At 46.3% G+C, this 15,711-nt stretch overlaps 1 long non-coding RNA gene across 1 annotated transcript; it reads right to left on the bottom strand.

Annotated features, from left to right (window-relative positions):
* Positions 1–7,098: 7,098 nt before the first annotated feature.
* Positions 7,099–14,738, bottom strand: LOC129211602 (uncharacterized). The gene is made up of 3 exons (XR_008578900.1): positions 11,776–14,738; positions 9,684–10,292; positions 7,099–7,393 (listed from the first exon to the last, which is right to left on the bottom strand). It is a non-coding gene; the product is annotated as an uncharacterized LOC129211602 (long non-coding RNA).
* Positions 14,739–15,711: the final 973 nt, after the last annotated feature.

A 15,711-nucleotide genomic window follows, 5' to 3' on the forward strand; every position in this document is an offset into this window, starting at 1 on the left:
TTGCAGATGATCCCTCAGTTTACTCTCCGCAGTTCTGTTATATGGATTAGTAGTTACCTACATCTCTTAATACTGAGATTTTAAATTACATTCAAGTTTATTTTCAGAACGGAAATGTAAAATGTGCATTGTACAGTAAGGTGATAGATGTTCAAGACCAACAAAAAAAGCTACTTTAAGATCATAGTGTGTAAACATTCTGCTGGAAGACTTCTTCCCCTGACTCCTGTTGTTCATCTGTGTATAGATAATTATTACTAAATAAAGGATTTATCTTTGTGGATAGAAATGGGTGTCCTGTCAAAATGGCTCTTCAGAGGAAACAGTCACTGGTCTGGCATACGAATAGCAGTGATTTTAGTAACAGCGAGGGGAGTATGGCTCTTCCGCTCAGAAAGGGAAGCTCAGAATTGCCCTTTTTAGTAAAAGCAGTTGTTTGCAGTGGTTGGTAATGACAGTGAAGCTGGTAACAAATGGGGCTGCGGGGTAGCGTAAGGCAGCCGAATCCCAGAAAGGTACATACAGCGCACCCGCGTCCTGTTCCCAGTCACCTCCTGTATCCCCGTAATCTTCAGCCTATGGAGCTGCCAAACCCTGTGAAGAGCGCTCGTGTTCGATGCGTCGTGCTGATCAGAATGAAAATTCTTGTGAAAAGCTTGACTGGTTTTTACTTTAAATTACTGTATTTTTACAAAGGTAAACTCTTGCAAACAGTAGATCTGTTGTAAGAATTTGCTTGAGCCCTTGACATGACACTGTGTCTAATTACTGACTGCATTTCTTTTCTGTGCAGCTGTAACTCTAGATTCTCATTATTAAATGAGAAAGAAGGAATTTTTTTGATATTATTATTTATTTTCATGTAATTTTGATAGTTCTAATGCACCGTCCTGATCTGAGCTACGCTAGCCCGTGGTTCTGCTGGCGCTGTGTCTCAAGGCCATTGTCATTGAGCTCCACGTGGTCTTGCAAGGTGCCCTGTACGTCTGGAATGAACGAACAAACAAACGTGACCTGTAAATCTTGTAGCGATACAGTGCAGGAGTACTCCATAAATGTGCACTGACAAAAAAAGTCATTGATTTTTGAGGGGAAAGAGCTGTAATGGGAGTACGTTTGGTTTCTTTTTTTTCATGCGTACGTGTAACTTCTATTAGTGTTAATTTGAGTTGCATGCGTGCATCAAGGAAAACAGTAATTACAAATCCAGCATTTTATAATCTTCACATAAATTAGGAATCATTTTGAGGTTACCATGCTCATTTAGCATCCCATCTGCGTTCAAACAATGGTTGCAGAAGTGACAATTTAGTATTCTATCGATTATCTGCTGCTTCCCAGTGAAAAATTCCCAAATTGTGTTTATTTTGGTTAGTTGAGCATCTAAACAGTCTTCCCTACCTTTAATCTTGACGTCTGCTGGGCATTTCTGGTTTCAGCCTGCTCACAGGACGGGAGATTTGATGGTAGCCGGATGCTGAAGAGTTTGTCATCCTTCTTGGCAGAAGCCGGGACTTTTTTCTAAAATAATAATTACACTTTTTTAAAAAGCGTTGTGAAGAGATGTCGCGGTACTATGATGTATAGTTCTTATTAATGAACTGGTGAGGGAGGTAAATTGTAGATATCCGAGCATCCTGTAGATCGGATATTGGAGAATTCAACTACTTCTTGACTTTAGCGTATAAATAATTTCAATAAAATCCTTCAGTGCTTAGTCCCTGAAAAATCTCTTTTAAATTCCCATTTTGTGACTTTCAGTCAGTTTCTGCAGATGTCGCGACTAAACTCGGGGAAAAGACAGGAGCTCGATGCAGCTGGGAAAACCAGCAGGAACCTTGAGAGATCAATCCGACGGAGGAAGGTCTGCAGGCTCGGGTTGTTCCAGTCTCATCTCCCCCTTGTCTCCCACCAGGACCCTGCCAGACGCCGTCGGGGCGCTTCACGTAAGAATCTTCTGCGCTGGCCTGGCTAACGCACCGGTTACACTGGCAAGCAGCATGCCAGGCTAAAGGGAGTCTCCTAAATAGACTTTAAGGCACATCCCGCGAGAGTAAATGGTGATTAACTTACTTTTGAGTCACTTCTGAAAGTAGGGCTGGTGGAATATGGTTTATGTGCTTAATTAAAGCTAAGAATTCACAGAGCTGCTGCGCAAGTTTCCAACAGCTGCGATGTCATGGCCGTAGTGCCCTTAGTGTTTCGGTGCAGGATCTCTCTCGGATGTGAAGTGTTGTGCAGTGGATTTATTAATTCGAAAAGAAGAGGAAAAAAATGCCTTTTTACTGGTGTCTTGGGCAGAATTTAAAATAGCATCCCCAAAGTTGAAAGACTAATGTGACATCTCAGCTCCTCCATGTTTCATTTCCAGTTTTCAGTGCTTTCCAGCCCTTGATAAAATTGTCAGGGAAAGCATTTATGTCACACCAACTTAAAATGTGTCTTGTAAAGCTATCAACCTTATCCTGGAGAGGAGAGGGGGAAAGGGAGAGAAGAGGTTTTCCCCCTCCATTATGAAGAGGAAGGAACAGGCTGAAACACGGTGTATCAGCTTGCGTCGTGTCCTTTGAAAGCACTGTGAAGTGCTCCGCAAGTGTCATCCAGAGATTTTACTGGCCTTGCGTGTACAGCAAGAAATATTTAGAAAAGTGGAGGTTGAAAAGATGAAAAGTTTCCATTTTACGCTAGTTAGAGAAAATGGAATGTGAAGGTCAGTCTGCAATTTGGAATGAACGTATCAAGTACAGTTGATGCATGAATTATGAAATGGGCGAGGCAGCTTTTGAAAAATGAAAATACACGTCTGTGGATTTTTCACACAGGGCTGTGCAAATCTTGATGTCTTCAGTGATTTGAAAAGCTTCCTGGCTTTTGAAGAACACAGATAAAAGATTGAGACTATTTTCTGGGAAAAACAGTGTTTGCAGAATCTGTGAAAGGGAATGAGTGACATCGCTTGTTGCCGCTGTTGCGTCCCCGACTCAAATAATCGAGCACATTTGGCAGGATACAAGGGAGGGGGAAGAGCACGGGGCAAAAGTATTTTAGGCTGGAGTTGTTACTTCTGCCTCGTGCAAACTCTGCGTTGGTTTACTCAAAGCCATTGATTTATGCTGGTTATGAGGGTTTGGGTGTTTGGACCTGGGATCGTAAGACCTCACCAAAAAACTACACACCAGGTCAAATCTTAGGACAGTCCTGTAGGCTCTGCGGGAAGGAAGCTCTAAGGAACAGCTTAGTAATGTTAGCAAGGGGAGCAAAATGGCTCACATCCTAAGGAGTAATATACTACTGCTGCCGTGGGAAGCTGATGGATGAAGTAGACCAATGTCTAGTGTATTTGGCCAGGTCTCCCACAGGTTGTTCAGTCGGTGTCACGTATCTGTAGCATTAGCAAAGATTTTTGGCAAACTTTAGACTTTTTAATGCGTGAATCCAGACTTCCACGCACGTGCAAAGTGTGTGTACGTATCTGAGAATTGTTTGAAGTGGAGACTGGGAGGGATGTGAAAAGATTAGTAACCTGAAGTTTATCTTTGAGAGTGTGGAGGGAATCGATTCATGTTTAGTGGTGTGTGACGTGTGTGGACCACGGAGTGACAGTGATGGATGTTACTGAAAATGTCATTTGCCTGAGCAAACAGTGTTTCCCAAGTTTCTAGGGTAAAAATAAATTAATGACCTGAAGTTGTACAATGCAGTGACTTTTTTTTTTAACAATATTTTACAGTATTTAAATATAAATGTCAGAGGAAGAGAAATTCAGAGAGGTGAACTTGGGTTAGTGGGAGAAGGAAGATTTTCTGAATTCAGTCCCTTAACTGCAAACTTTGAGAGCTAATCTTGGCCTTGCACAACAGCGGCTGCTTGCAGGAGTCTTCCTTGCAGTTTTGCATGCAAGCCGATCGCTTCTCCTTAAACATCACCTTCCTTTGCTCTGTTGCCTCTTCTTCCTCCCCTCTCCCCATGTCTGTAATTCTCCCTACAATATTCCCTGTCTATAAACTTGAGGAAACGTTAGCAGCTTCTCTCTTACGAGGAAGCTGGTAACAACAGCCTGCTCGGTGCTGTCTTTTGTCCGCTGTGGCTTACATATTATTTGAGTTCTACAGGTATCTAATTTTCAGTAGCATCTCTGTGTGTGTGATCGTGCTACGTAGCAGTGCTTCCAAAATGGTCGGAGAGCGCTTTGCAGACAGTGGTATACGCACGCAATTCTCGCAGTGTGGAAAGAATGATTTCGAATGTCACGTCCACCGAAAATTAGTGTTTACCAGAACCGTGTACTTCTGCGTAGTGCCGCTGCAAAGAGCATACCTGTCTGTTGAAACGCGTGTTTGGGTGCTGTATCGCTGTCATATGTGGAGGCAACTGAATTCAGTCCCCGTTAGCCTTGTGCTTTCTTACCAGTCCCCTGGAATTTTTGATGTCAGAAATCTCCAGCTGACCACAGAAACCTTCCTTCACCAAACGCAGAACTCCACAGCTAAAATTTTACCTCCTGCATCTCGGCGTGGGCACGACTTGGCCGTCCCTGAACAAGAGGTTTCCTGCACGTGCTAGCAGCATGCCGAGCATTAGGGTGGGTTTTTTAAAAGCAGTCGCTGTTGCCTGAGCTATGCTCCCAGCAAAATCGGTGGTTGGAATTTCCATCAGGTATTAGGTTCTCAAGTCAGAAAATGTTTTGTACCAAAAAAAGAGGCTGTAAGTTGCTTAAAGACTTCCTTTGTGCGTTTTGTCCTAGGTTTGTACATTAGTACTGTAATTCTGTCAGGCTTAGCTGGGTACTTCCATGGTGTAACGGCTCTCAGCCACAATCTGGAAAGTGTTTATCCGCACAACAGCCTGTAATGCGTGCCCTGTGTACAACATGCACTGGAGTGCTGTGTTTAAAACACTTTATATCCTCTCCTAGGAGATGTGTGTGTAATTCACAAGTGAGTAACACTCTCAACTCCTAATTCATACAGATAAAGCCATCGTGCCACACCATCAAGCTCTGAGTGCATATATACGTACTAAATATAAACACAGAGACCACAGCTAATAAAAGGAGGAACAGGAAACAACTGAAGGTGGACTGCAATATTGAAAAGCTTACCGCATAAATAGCATAGGAGTAATTGCCAGCAAGTCAAATGCAAATAACGGGGGAGAAAACAAAAGGGAAATACAGAAAACTACTTTTCCATATATGACCAGCTCCAGGAGCTGACAAAAAAGTGTTTTCTGTTGATTATTTTGTGGGTTGTATTTTAATTTGAGGCCCAAAACTTTCTAGCTGTTGTTTAGTCTACTGGAAAGCAGTCAAGTTCTGGCAAATAAGTGTCCAAGTGATTCTAATAGGTGTCTAGAAAAGCAAATCCTACAAACGGCTATGTTTTTAGACTCAGATATTAAAGTCTCGGTGGAAATTCATTCAGTGGGAATATCAGCTCGTGCCTAATGGCAGTCTGTGATTTCGACCAAAGCTGCTTTACTGACATTTGAGCTGTCCGATGGAGATCCTGGTCTAACTAGAAAACTATATGAACTTTCACAGACCTGAAATTCCACTGAATACATCTCTTAAGTCCTTTGCTCAAAGGAATGTTAAGCTCTTTTACTAGATCTGCGAATTATAGCTATTTGACAACTTTGAGTTTACAGTCTGACAGCTCACGTCATCAGTCGGAACACGATGAGCAGAGAAAGGGGGCTGCACTGCTTGCTGGTGACTTACAGGAATCTTGTAATAACAATCTACTAGAAAATGTTGGAAAGCTGTGACAATCTGGAAACCGTTGGTGACATCTGTTACAACACGCTCGGTTTTATTCCGATTGACTGCAGTGAGATGCGAGTGGTATTTCATGGAAATGGAGGGGTTGCGTTCCAAAGTGGAAGCCAAAAGCCTTCCTTGAGGACCCGCGTTGTCATCCAGGTGAATTGCTATATAAATGACCGCAATGCGTTCTGAACGCTTGAGCCAGAGTCAAAAGAAGTTACTCAACAGATTATTTCTCTCTGACTGCAGGAGATAATGAAGTGAAAATAGCCTATGAACTTTGCAGGGAGCAGAAGAGTAGATGAGAGGAACCTCATGAAGTCCTCGCTGTTGAGTGCTTTGACGCGACCAGAGCTGTCTACACGGGAAGCGAACACAGACTAATGGCTTCATGGTTCAAAGCAACTCGGCGACAATTTAAAATGAAATGGGCAGGGTTAGAAGAGATGTAAACTCACGGGTGCGCGTATGTCATCTAAGCGTAGAAGGCCTTGAACGTGCAAGATGCATGTGACCAGTCGAGAAGAAGAGCTGCGTCTTTCTACAAGAAAAGATTTTGCTAGATTAGTTTCTTATGCCCTGTGACTGAAGTATATGGTTCCTCGCACAAAGTTTCCTCTATGATCTATTTTGTAGGCAACATCTACTTGTTTTAATACGTGCTTGTCCTAAAGTCCTCGTCACTGAACCTGCTTTAAGACCTGTTAGAATGGCTGCACAGAAACCGAAGAAAACATTGGTGTACCAGGTAGTGGCAACGTAGCCGAGTAAATTCTTTAAAATAGGTGCAAAAAAGAATGTGGCCATAGAAAGAAATGCACTTGCCGAATCACCCAACTGTGGCCAACACAGTTTTTGAATCACAGATCATACAACAGAGGTGGGCAACGGCTGGGAGTTTGGTAACAAGTATGTGAAGGGAAGCCCTTGGCGCTGTCTGAGCCACCTCTTGCTCTTCAGCCAGACGTTTATCTAGAACGGAAGAAAAGCTGCGATCAGCCTGGCGGTGGGTGCCTAATACGTTTCTTTACCCATTGACTAGTTATCCATAAACAGAGGAAACAAACTAATTATTTAAAAAACCCAAACCCACCTTCTTTCCAAGGGCTTCTCCAGCAGTTTGTGGTTCTTTCCGAGGGCTCCACACCTTCTCAGCAGCCTTGGGTCAGGTTGGGACAGAGCATCTCTGATCCTACCGATGAATCACCTTGAGGCTGCTCCCCAGTGCAGACTGGAAAGGGATTTTTGTGGGTCGGTCTGCAGCGTATTGCACTGTGTGAGGTGGAGGTCTTGTTTCTGAAAGTGTCAAAACCACTTACGGCTCTGTAAGAATTAACCGAAACATCTTAGAATGGTTCAGGAATGGAGCCTGATGTGCTGCCAAGGTACAAGAACAAAATAATCTACAAACTAGCCAGGACTAGTTAGGGAAAAGTTTGATGTGAGCAGGGTGTGGTTACCTAAACCCTGGTGTTTTCATCAGTTGAAGACTGAATGTTTCGTACGACCGGGAGGCGCGTACGGGAACCTCTTCAATGCGACTGAACCTTTCCGTGAGAGTTGCCTCAGGTGCAAAGTCCCCGTCTGCAGTCGGGCTCTCCGGTCGTACGCACCTCGACACACCGTCTTTTTCAAGAGAAGCAGCAACAATGTTAGAAAACGACCACGCAACTGAGAATATATATTTGTCCTATAAGGAGGAGCTCTAAAACCTGCCACATGTCTAGACTTCAGTCGAGATTAACGTCTGTGGATCTCAAAACCTTGGGACTGTCATCACAAAAGCCACTATAAAAAGGTTGGAAATTGAGACCTTGCGGCAAGTCCTATAGATAATTGCCTGGCTCCCTTACGCCGTGTGAGGTAAGGTTACTTCACACAGGTACTGCAATTACCTACGATACAGATGGAAAATGAAATTGCAACTCGGTGTGCGATTGTCAAGAAGACACCCAAACTACAGGCTAGCTGGCAGGACTGCCGCCCTCTTCTTCGGAAGGAAAGCTTGCCTTTTTCTCTCTGGAAACAATACACTTGAAGACATAAATCTTTTTGAATGCAGCCTTTTGAGGTGTCCTGTGAAAGACGTTGATCTACTAAGTGTTTACGTGGGTTTCTGCAGCTCTCAAACTAACAGAGAAATCTCATCGCCCGAGACCTCCTAGGGCTTTAGTGCCAAGCTGAAATTCAGGCTGAGTTTAAACCAGAGACCAAGCTGACAGCAGATACGGGGCTTAAATACAGCTTTTGGGATGCACTGGAGAACGAATTGCATGGTCCTGCGCTCTTAGGATGGACTAATAACTGAATAAGTGGGGGGTTTCCCCCTTTTTGACTATTCTTATTCAAATTAGAGGCAAGACGGGAAAAAAGTTAAGCGTAGCAGCGCGATATTCCCTGGAGGGGGAGCATATATAGGAGGTTACGGGGAGATAGAGGAGGGGCCCCTCTCCTCTTGCAGTCTGAGGCAGATTGACAGCATTTCTGTCAATACGTCTTCTGGAAGGTAAAAAAAAAAAAATTCACTGAGAGATTGTGAATTAAAAATAATTTTTAAAAAAGCCTTAGTTGTAAGCACCATTAAAAAAAAAAGTCCTTTAATATTTACTTTAGTCTTAATTTTGGGGAAGATGATGAGGGATGCGGGAAGTACATTTAATCTGTGCTTACTGTTGCATTTCTTTTTTTTTTTTTTTTTTGAAAATAAGCATTTTGCCTTAAGAAAGAAGCTAAATTGGTTTGCACAGGTGTAAAGCTTTCCTTTTATTAATATTTAAATAAATGAGAGACTGTCACTGAACTGCAATTTAGTATTTTTTTAATCTGTGTTTAGAAAAAATCAGTCTTTTGGAAAGCATTTATTCTGTTAGGAGGCTATAAAATAAAAAAGATTTATCCTTAAAATAAATTAATAAAAGTCTCTTGTGAAAATGCTGAAACTAAGTGGAATGTTTCCAGAAAAATCAAGCATTATTATGATTTTTTTTAAAGTGTGTGTAAAATAATCCTGTCTTCCAAAAAGATGCTTGAAGTTGTTTGGATAGAGTTGGCATCTGCCAGAGTCGAGTCACACATAAGATAACATGATTGACCATTTTTGGCATAGGATGGTCTAAATTGGCTCATCTGTTGGCTGTCAGTCTCTTCTGAATTAGATCCAACTCTTTGTAGGCACGTTTCCATCTGGTTAAGTTTAGGACTCAAGCTGTTTATATATTTAAAAAAAAAAAAAAGTATTTTGTACCAATAACAGTTTCTGGGAAAAGGGTTTTGCTTATGTTCCTAATGCATTTTGAAACTATTTGGTTTTCTTTACCGGTCAAAATAACGTCCTAAAGAGTGAGAGAGGATGTGCCCGTCTATTATGTTAAGACCCTTGAAACATGCAAATAAAATGGGAAGATATGAAAATTTTAATACATATTTAAATATATGTCTATATGCCTGCATATAATTCTATACTATGCTATTCTTCTAAATTGGAAAACCGGATTTTAAGTCTGCTAATATTTTATCCGTGTGCATTGGGAAAGTAGGATGAATACATGCTGTTACATTCTCATTGAGCCTTTCTAAGATTGGCCTTGCATTATTTTTATTCTGAATATTAGCCATCTGGCACTGTGCGCTGCAGTATTTAGTGCCACAAATAATAATGAAAAATATGGTAATATCTCATGATACTTTAACGTAAAAATATAAGACAGAGGGTATAAAGCTCTGGGCTTATAATCTTAAAGCTGCCAAAGCATGTTGTTCCCTCTGCCCTTGTTTTCCATAAATGATTCTTTGATTGGAGACAGCAGTGGTAATAGGAAAGTCATTGGTTAATGCACATTAAGGAAACTGCATTTCTTGTAGTTAATGAACCACGGTCCTGAAGAAAAACGGGCAGGAAAAACTCCAAGATTTATACCTGTCTATTCAGGTAGAGGTGGGCACATCCAAGACACAGGAGAAAAAGGTATTCGATTTCGGATACGCTGGAGAGGGCTCTGTCTTCCACGTCAGTCAAGCGCCGTAGAAACGCTCGAACTTTGAACAAAACAGCTTTTCCCTTCTGTCTCCCCACATCCAAATATGACGACGGGACTGTTGTGTGTTCAGCCAAACTGTTGTTCTGGTCAAGTTGCATAATTAGATGGGGCTTAAAAGAGGTGAGAGCTAAACTTTGGTCATTCTGTAGGCTGATGCAGAGGTGAATTGCAGCTAACTCACAGAACATCCCAAGCTTTCAGCACTTCAGGAAAATAGTTTAAGGATGTTCAGGTTCAAAGGAAGCAAGCGTTTTCACGAACATTCATTTTAGAGAACACTTTTGCTGGGGAAATGAATTAACCTTTATTTTTGAAGAGGGGCCAAGCAGCAGTGAGGATCAAGACCTGTGTGGCCGTGTTACATCGCTGCCCTGTCTGCATTAAAACCAACCGTTTCCATCAGCTCCGCTCTCCGTCGCCTCTGTTCGCTACCTGAAGCAAGAGCGTAAAGCGTAAGGTGCCTCCAGGCACGAGGAGCTTGATGTTTCCTAAAGAAATGAAATAATTTGTTAGAACGCTACCAGTAACAACTCCATCGGCAATACACAGGACTTCACTTTCTTCTGTTTTCGCGCAGCCCGCCCCAAACAGAGACAACAGCGTAACAGGAAGGATGGCAATGCTAAACAAAATTTGAGTTTCCACCTGTTACCCGAGTCCTCACCAGCTCTTTTGACTCTGCCATCTTCATCCAGGAGTTTTAGATGCCAGCCCGCTCGGCCAAAGCAGCAACAAGGTTGGGGCTATGGGATATTCAGCAACATCTACTGCGTCTCTGCAGCGCATTAGTCTAGCGCACGTAGCAGAGGTGCCCAACCTCGTCTGGGTCACCAGGTTTACTGCTCGTGAGTAGGTGAAATCTATCATGACTCCCCAGCAGGTCTGACTTTTCCCAGGCACATGCTGGACCAAGGATCGCTGCCTGAGCAGTGAATTAGGTGTGCACAGGCTGCTCGCCGCGCACACGCCCAAATTCTGTGCAGAAATGCAGGAGTCTTCACCCAAGGGAGTCAACACCATCTACCCGCTGTATTTCACGTTCGTCTGCCCCACTGTCCCCTGGATGGGCTAATGGGGCTAGGAGTGCAGAAGGGCTCTGGGACGCTGGCGGTGATACGGCATCGGCAGTTTCAGCTTGGGGGCCACCAAGAGCCAAACGGCTCAACAGCTCTGCTGCTGCGGTTGGGCGTGCTGCCCCAGAAGCTGTTGTTCAGCACATCGGTCCCTCCTTCCTTCACCTCAGCTTTCTACTTTGGCACATCCTGATCCTTTTGCCCTCTCCAGGTTTTGTTCTGCCCTGTGCTCTGGCTCACTGCAAACACACCAGACCATTCCTGAGCCTTTCTTCTTGTTGTTTTCTCGGGGTCTTTCTCTCTCTCTCTTTCTCTCTTTCTCTCTCTCTCTTTCTCTCTTTCTCTCTTCTCTTTCTTTCTCTTTCTCTCTCTCTCTCTCTTTCTCTCTTTCTTTCTCTCTTTCTTCCCCCCCCCCCCCAATACAGTAGCCTCCCCTAAAGTGGCCAAGGTTTTTAGTCCTGCCAAGGAAATGGGAGAACACAGAGCCTTCTGTCCGCAGAGCATTCGTCTTGGCCAAGGCACAAATGTAAGCTTTTCTTTCCTCCTGTTCAAAAGCCACCAATAATGAGGTGTTTGGCCATGGAAACGTGGTAAGACAAATGCACAATTTCAACAAAGATTCACAATTTGCAGTTGAAATGTTGGGGGGAAATAAAGGGAAATGGAGAAATAGATAGGGACTAGTTTGGGGCATCAGAGTTTTAACGCTGCCTTGGGCCACGGGAGCCTCAGAGACGATTAACCTACGGGAACTCTGACTTGGCTAAAGGAGTTTTAGCCTTGTGAAGGAGTTGCACGGGAAGGCTGGGTTGTTTTGGGTGGAGGGGGCTGACCGGTGCAGCAAGGAGCATCCCAAGGAATGGAGAAGCCTGGAAAACAAATCTGGGACCCTCCTCACCTTCCTTCCTCACTGGAAACCCGGCTTGCCCGGAGCGGTCACCAACAGCCTGGAGTTTCTCCTGAGCGTTTCTGAACCGTCACCCCTCAGGGCACGGAGAGGCAGCACCGTTTCTCCAGCTCCTCTTAGGCAGCGCACTGGGAGGGGGGTGCAAAAAGCCAGGAGTGTCGAGGGAGTCTTTCTGCAACCAGCGGGGTTCCTAATGAACAACTGTTTCGGGGAGGGTTTCGATGGGTTTTTGACAAAGCTCTAAGGCTTGCCGGGTGTGACAGACAGGGAAGGAGAAATTCCGTACGTGGCAGATGATGGTTCCGGCTTTGTTTCTTCTTCAGGAATTGCTTCAGCCTCCGTAAGAATGAATCACTGTTTGCAGGCTCAGCATTATTTCCCACAGCTCGCACTCAGTTTTTAATCGCACATTGGGATCTAGGAAGGAAGGAAGGAGGAGATGGGGTGAGTCCCTCACCCACCTGAATCAAAGCCTTCGCCCGTGGAGCGCCTCCCGTTCTGCCAGCGGTCTGCGTTACGCCCTTCTTGTTCAGAACTTGGTCCTGAAAGTCTGACGGAGCGGGGGAAGAAATCCTCTCCAGCTCTCTGTGGTAGGGTGGGGTCGGAGGGTGATGTCTCCTGTCATCCTGCTGCCTTTTGCTCTATTTTTTTAAGGTTTGTAACATCTGGGCAGCTTTCTGCTTGAACCGTGGTTTTCCAGGCTTACCCAAGAGCGTGGGATTCCAGATCTTTGCAAATCACGTTCGTGTTGTACTTGTGCCACAGATGAACCAGAATCCTCCTGCGGACCTCCGCCTTCCTCGCCGGTACTGTTCAGCGGAGGGGCTGTGTGTGGCAGAAATGAGTTAGGTCACGCCAAATGAAGGATTTAACCCATACCGATGCCTTAGTGAGCCTCCCCTGTGTCAGGAAAAGAAGGGACGATGGGGAAATAGGCGCTCGGAGAACTGGAAACCGTTGGCCTCTTGCCATAATCCGGGTTCTGCTATTTTCGACTGCGGCTCCTGCTTCCTAGACTGACAAGCAAGCGTAGGCTCCCGGCATATCTATGTGTCTGGGCACACGGATTTTGTGTGAAGACAGCTGGGAGGATGGGACAGATGTAAATGTCTGATCTGCTCCGTCTTACAGGTTGTAGCGAATGATTACGATGCACGTTGCGGCTGCGCTGTATCGGACAGGTCAGGAGAGCAGCGAGGGTGCACGGCAGGGCAGAGCGAGGCGCTGGCTGGCATCGCAATCGCTCCTCGCTCGGGGTTTTGTTGAGCTCTTCCTGCCAAAAGGAGTTTTCTTAGCACCTTGTTCTCGCACCTGTGTGTCTCTTTTATTTGATGGGCTGGAAAATTAATACCCAGCAAGGCGGGTAGCCGCCCTTCCATCATGTCAGCGCCCCTTTTACATCTGTTTGTGGCAATACGTAAAAAGATCACAGTGCAGAGACTGTTAATTTTTAAGATTGCCCAAGATGCTGCGCAGAATTTTATGCTGCTGATCGATGAGTATTGTGGTAGTTCTGTAACTGAAGTACCTTAAATGAGTAGCGTGTGGATAAGTGAAAGTGAAGGCATTATATTGTATCGCAGCTACAAGGATAATTTTTGAGCCTTATGTTTGTGTTCTCTCTAATAGACAGCATTTAAATAAATACCCGGGTTGTTGTCTTCTAAACTGGATCCAGGTGCAACGCTTATTTAACTGAACGTAGCTTTTCATCTCCGCGATGGCTCTCCCCACGCTTACGTCTAATCGTATCTATGTGATTATATTCTGCCGATTGCTGTAGCTGCCAGGTCCCTGCACGCAGCTCCGCTGCCGTCTCCTTTCCAAAGACCTCAGGAGGAGTTGGGTTGGTCCGACGAACTCCGTGTCAGTGCCCCGGTGCTTCTAGTCGTGCAATTCCCGCTCGCTGCGGGGCGCAGCGAGGTGCCTCAGAGGAGCTGCCGGGTTTGCTTGTGTGCCTTTGGTGGCCCTTCCTCCACCGAGTCCATGAAATTTTGAAAGCAGTTAATGAACACCAGCCAAACGTATGTTTATTTTACGGTGCACTCTCACCATCTCCCCTGCCCCTGATTAATTACTCCTTTATATTACTTGAATCTGTCAAGAAAATGATGGGAGGGTGAAACAAAATGCAGATTACGAACGTGCCAAGGTGTAGGGACCGAACCGAGCGATTTCCACAGCAATGTGGGGATGCTGGAGAGGAACACGGGCTTTTCCCTGTTTTATCCCTGACTCAGGATAGGACCGGGGGGTGCTGCCGCTACGGCAATGGCTCGCGCTGTGGCCTTAGTCAAATCGGTTACTACAGCAGGGCGTAAGGCGGCAAGTACGTGCCCTGCTGCAGTGGGGATGAATCATTTATCTGTGTGCGATGTATAGCACATCCTGGGTACCACTGCTAACGAAGAACAAACGAGATGAGCCGCTTATTTTGCGGCACTGAAAGTTGATGTGTAAAGCGTTCCGAATTCAGAGAGCATTATGTATGCTGCTGTACGCTATTCCTGGTTTATTACTGCAAATACACGTGGGGCTCGCCGATGCTGTGAGAACAAGGACTAAAGTGCTCCATATTTTAACGTTTTAGTCACAGAATTACCTAATCAACTTTTTAGACTGTGTGCGGTGTGTTGCCCAGGATGAAGAGGCAGCAGAATTTTGTGTAAACTCAAGCGGTAACTTAAGAATAGGAACCTCTGTTAAATATCACAGTGAATTTAATTAAACCAAAAGGCTAATACTCATCTTGCTTCAATTGCAGCTAAATACTTTCGTCTGGTTTGCTTTCTATTTGCTAAATAATTCTGTTGATTCAGAAGATACAACAATAAAACTTTCCCCCGGTCCCCAGCGCGAGAGCCCTGGACGTGGCGCGCGCGCGAGGCTCGTGCTGCGGATGTCGGGGAGAAACAGGGCTGCGATACGAAAGGCTGTTGTGGGGGTCCTGCGAGAACGGGTGTGTTTTATCAGCTCGCAGGCTCCCGCCTCGCCGGTTTCTCTTGCCCTCCTGTTCCGCAAAGGCAGCGTCTGGTGAGCGCCTGGCATCTCACTCAGCAAGCTTGAGCTGGGGCAGCCGCTGCCTTTTAATGAACGCTTGAAGGTGAAGCATAGTTTCAGACGCTGATATGTACTACTAATAATGGAATAATATGTATTAATTAATAATGGCAATAAATCAGAGGAGCTGTTGCAGCCCCCAACCCGATTTCCCCTCACTGTTCCCCGCTCGCTTCTGCCAGCTATTGCGCTTTAGAGAATGGACCTGGCCGGGCAGACTCCGCTCGGGAGCGAGTTTCACTCCCGAGCGATGCCCGGGGGTGCCGCCTCCGAGCGGCCCCGGCCCCTGCCCGCCGCCTCCATTGCCGAGCACCTGCCGCTACGGGCGGGCCTGGCCTGGCCTTGCCTTCCCTTCCCTTCCCGGCACCCGGGCGGGCTGCGGGAAACCACGGCCCGCACCCCGCTCGCCTCGCCTTCCTCCCGGCGCCCATCTTCCCTCCCCCGAAGTGCCGCGATAACCGCACGGCCGGTGCGCTGTCCGCCGCCCCGGGGGGGGATGCTGCTCCCCTCCACCGGGGCGGCTCCCGCATCCCCCGGCCCGAGGCTGCGCTACCACCGCGGGGACGGCACCTGCCCCGGGCCCTGCGGCAGGTGAGGCCGCCCCGCCCCGCTCCGCCCCGCCGGGGTCTGGGCCCGCGTGTGCAGGGGCCGCGGTGACGCGCCCTTTATGCCCGGTGGCGGCGCGGTGCGCGCTCCCGCCGAGCGGCGGGGACGGGGGACACACACACACACACATCCCCCCCCCGGGTAAAGGGGAGCGGGGGGGAACGGGCGCCGGTCCCGCGGCTGAGGGAACAATGGCAGCGGCGGCGCTCCCCGGCACCTCCTGAATGGGCACGGGCGGCCGGGGTGGGGGAGGCGGCGAGG

The sequence above is a fragment of the Grus americana genome, chromosome 12, assembly GCF_028858705.1.
Source record: "Grus americana isolate bGruAme1 chromosome 12, bGruAme1.mat, whole genome shotgun sequence".
Lineage (NCBI taxonomy): Eukaryota > Metazoa > Chordata > Aves > Gruiformes > Gruidae > Grus > Grus americana.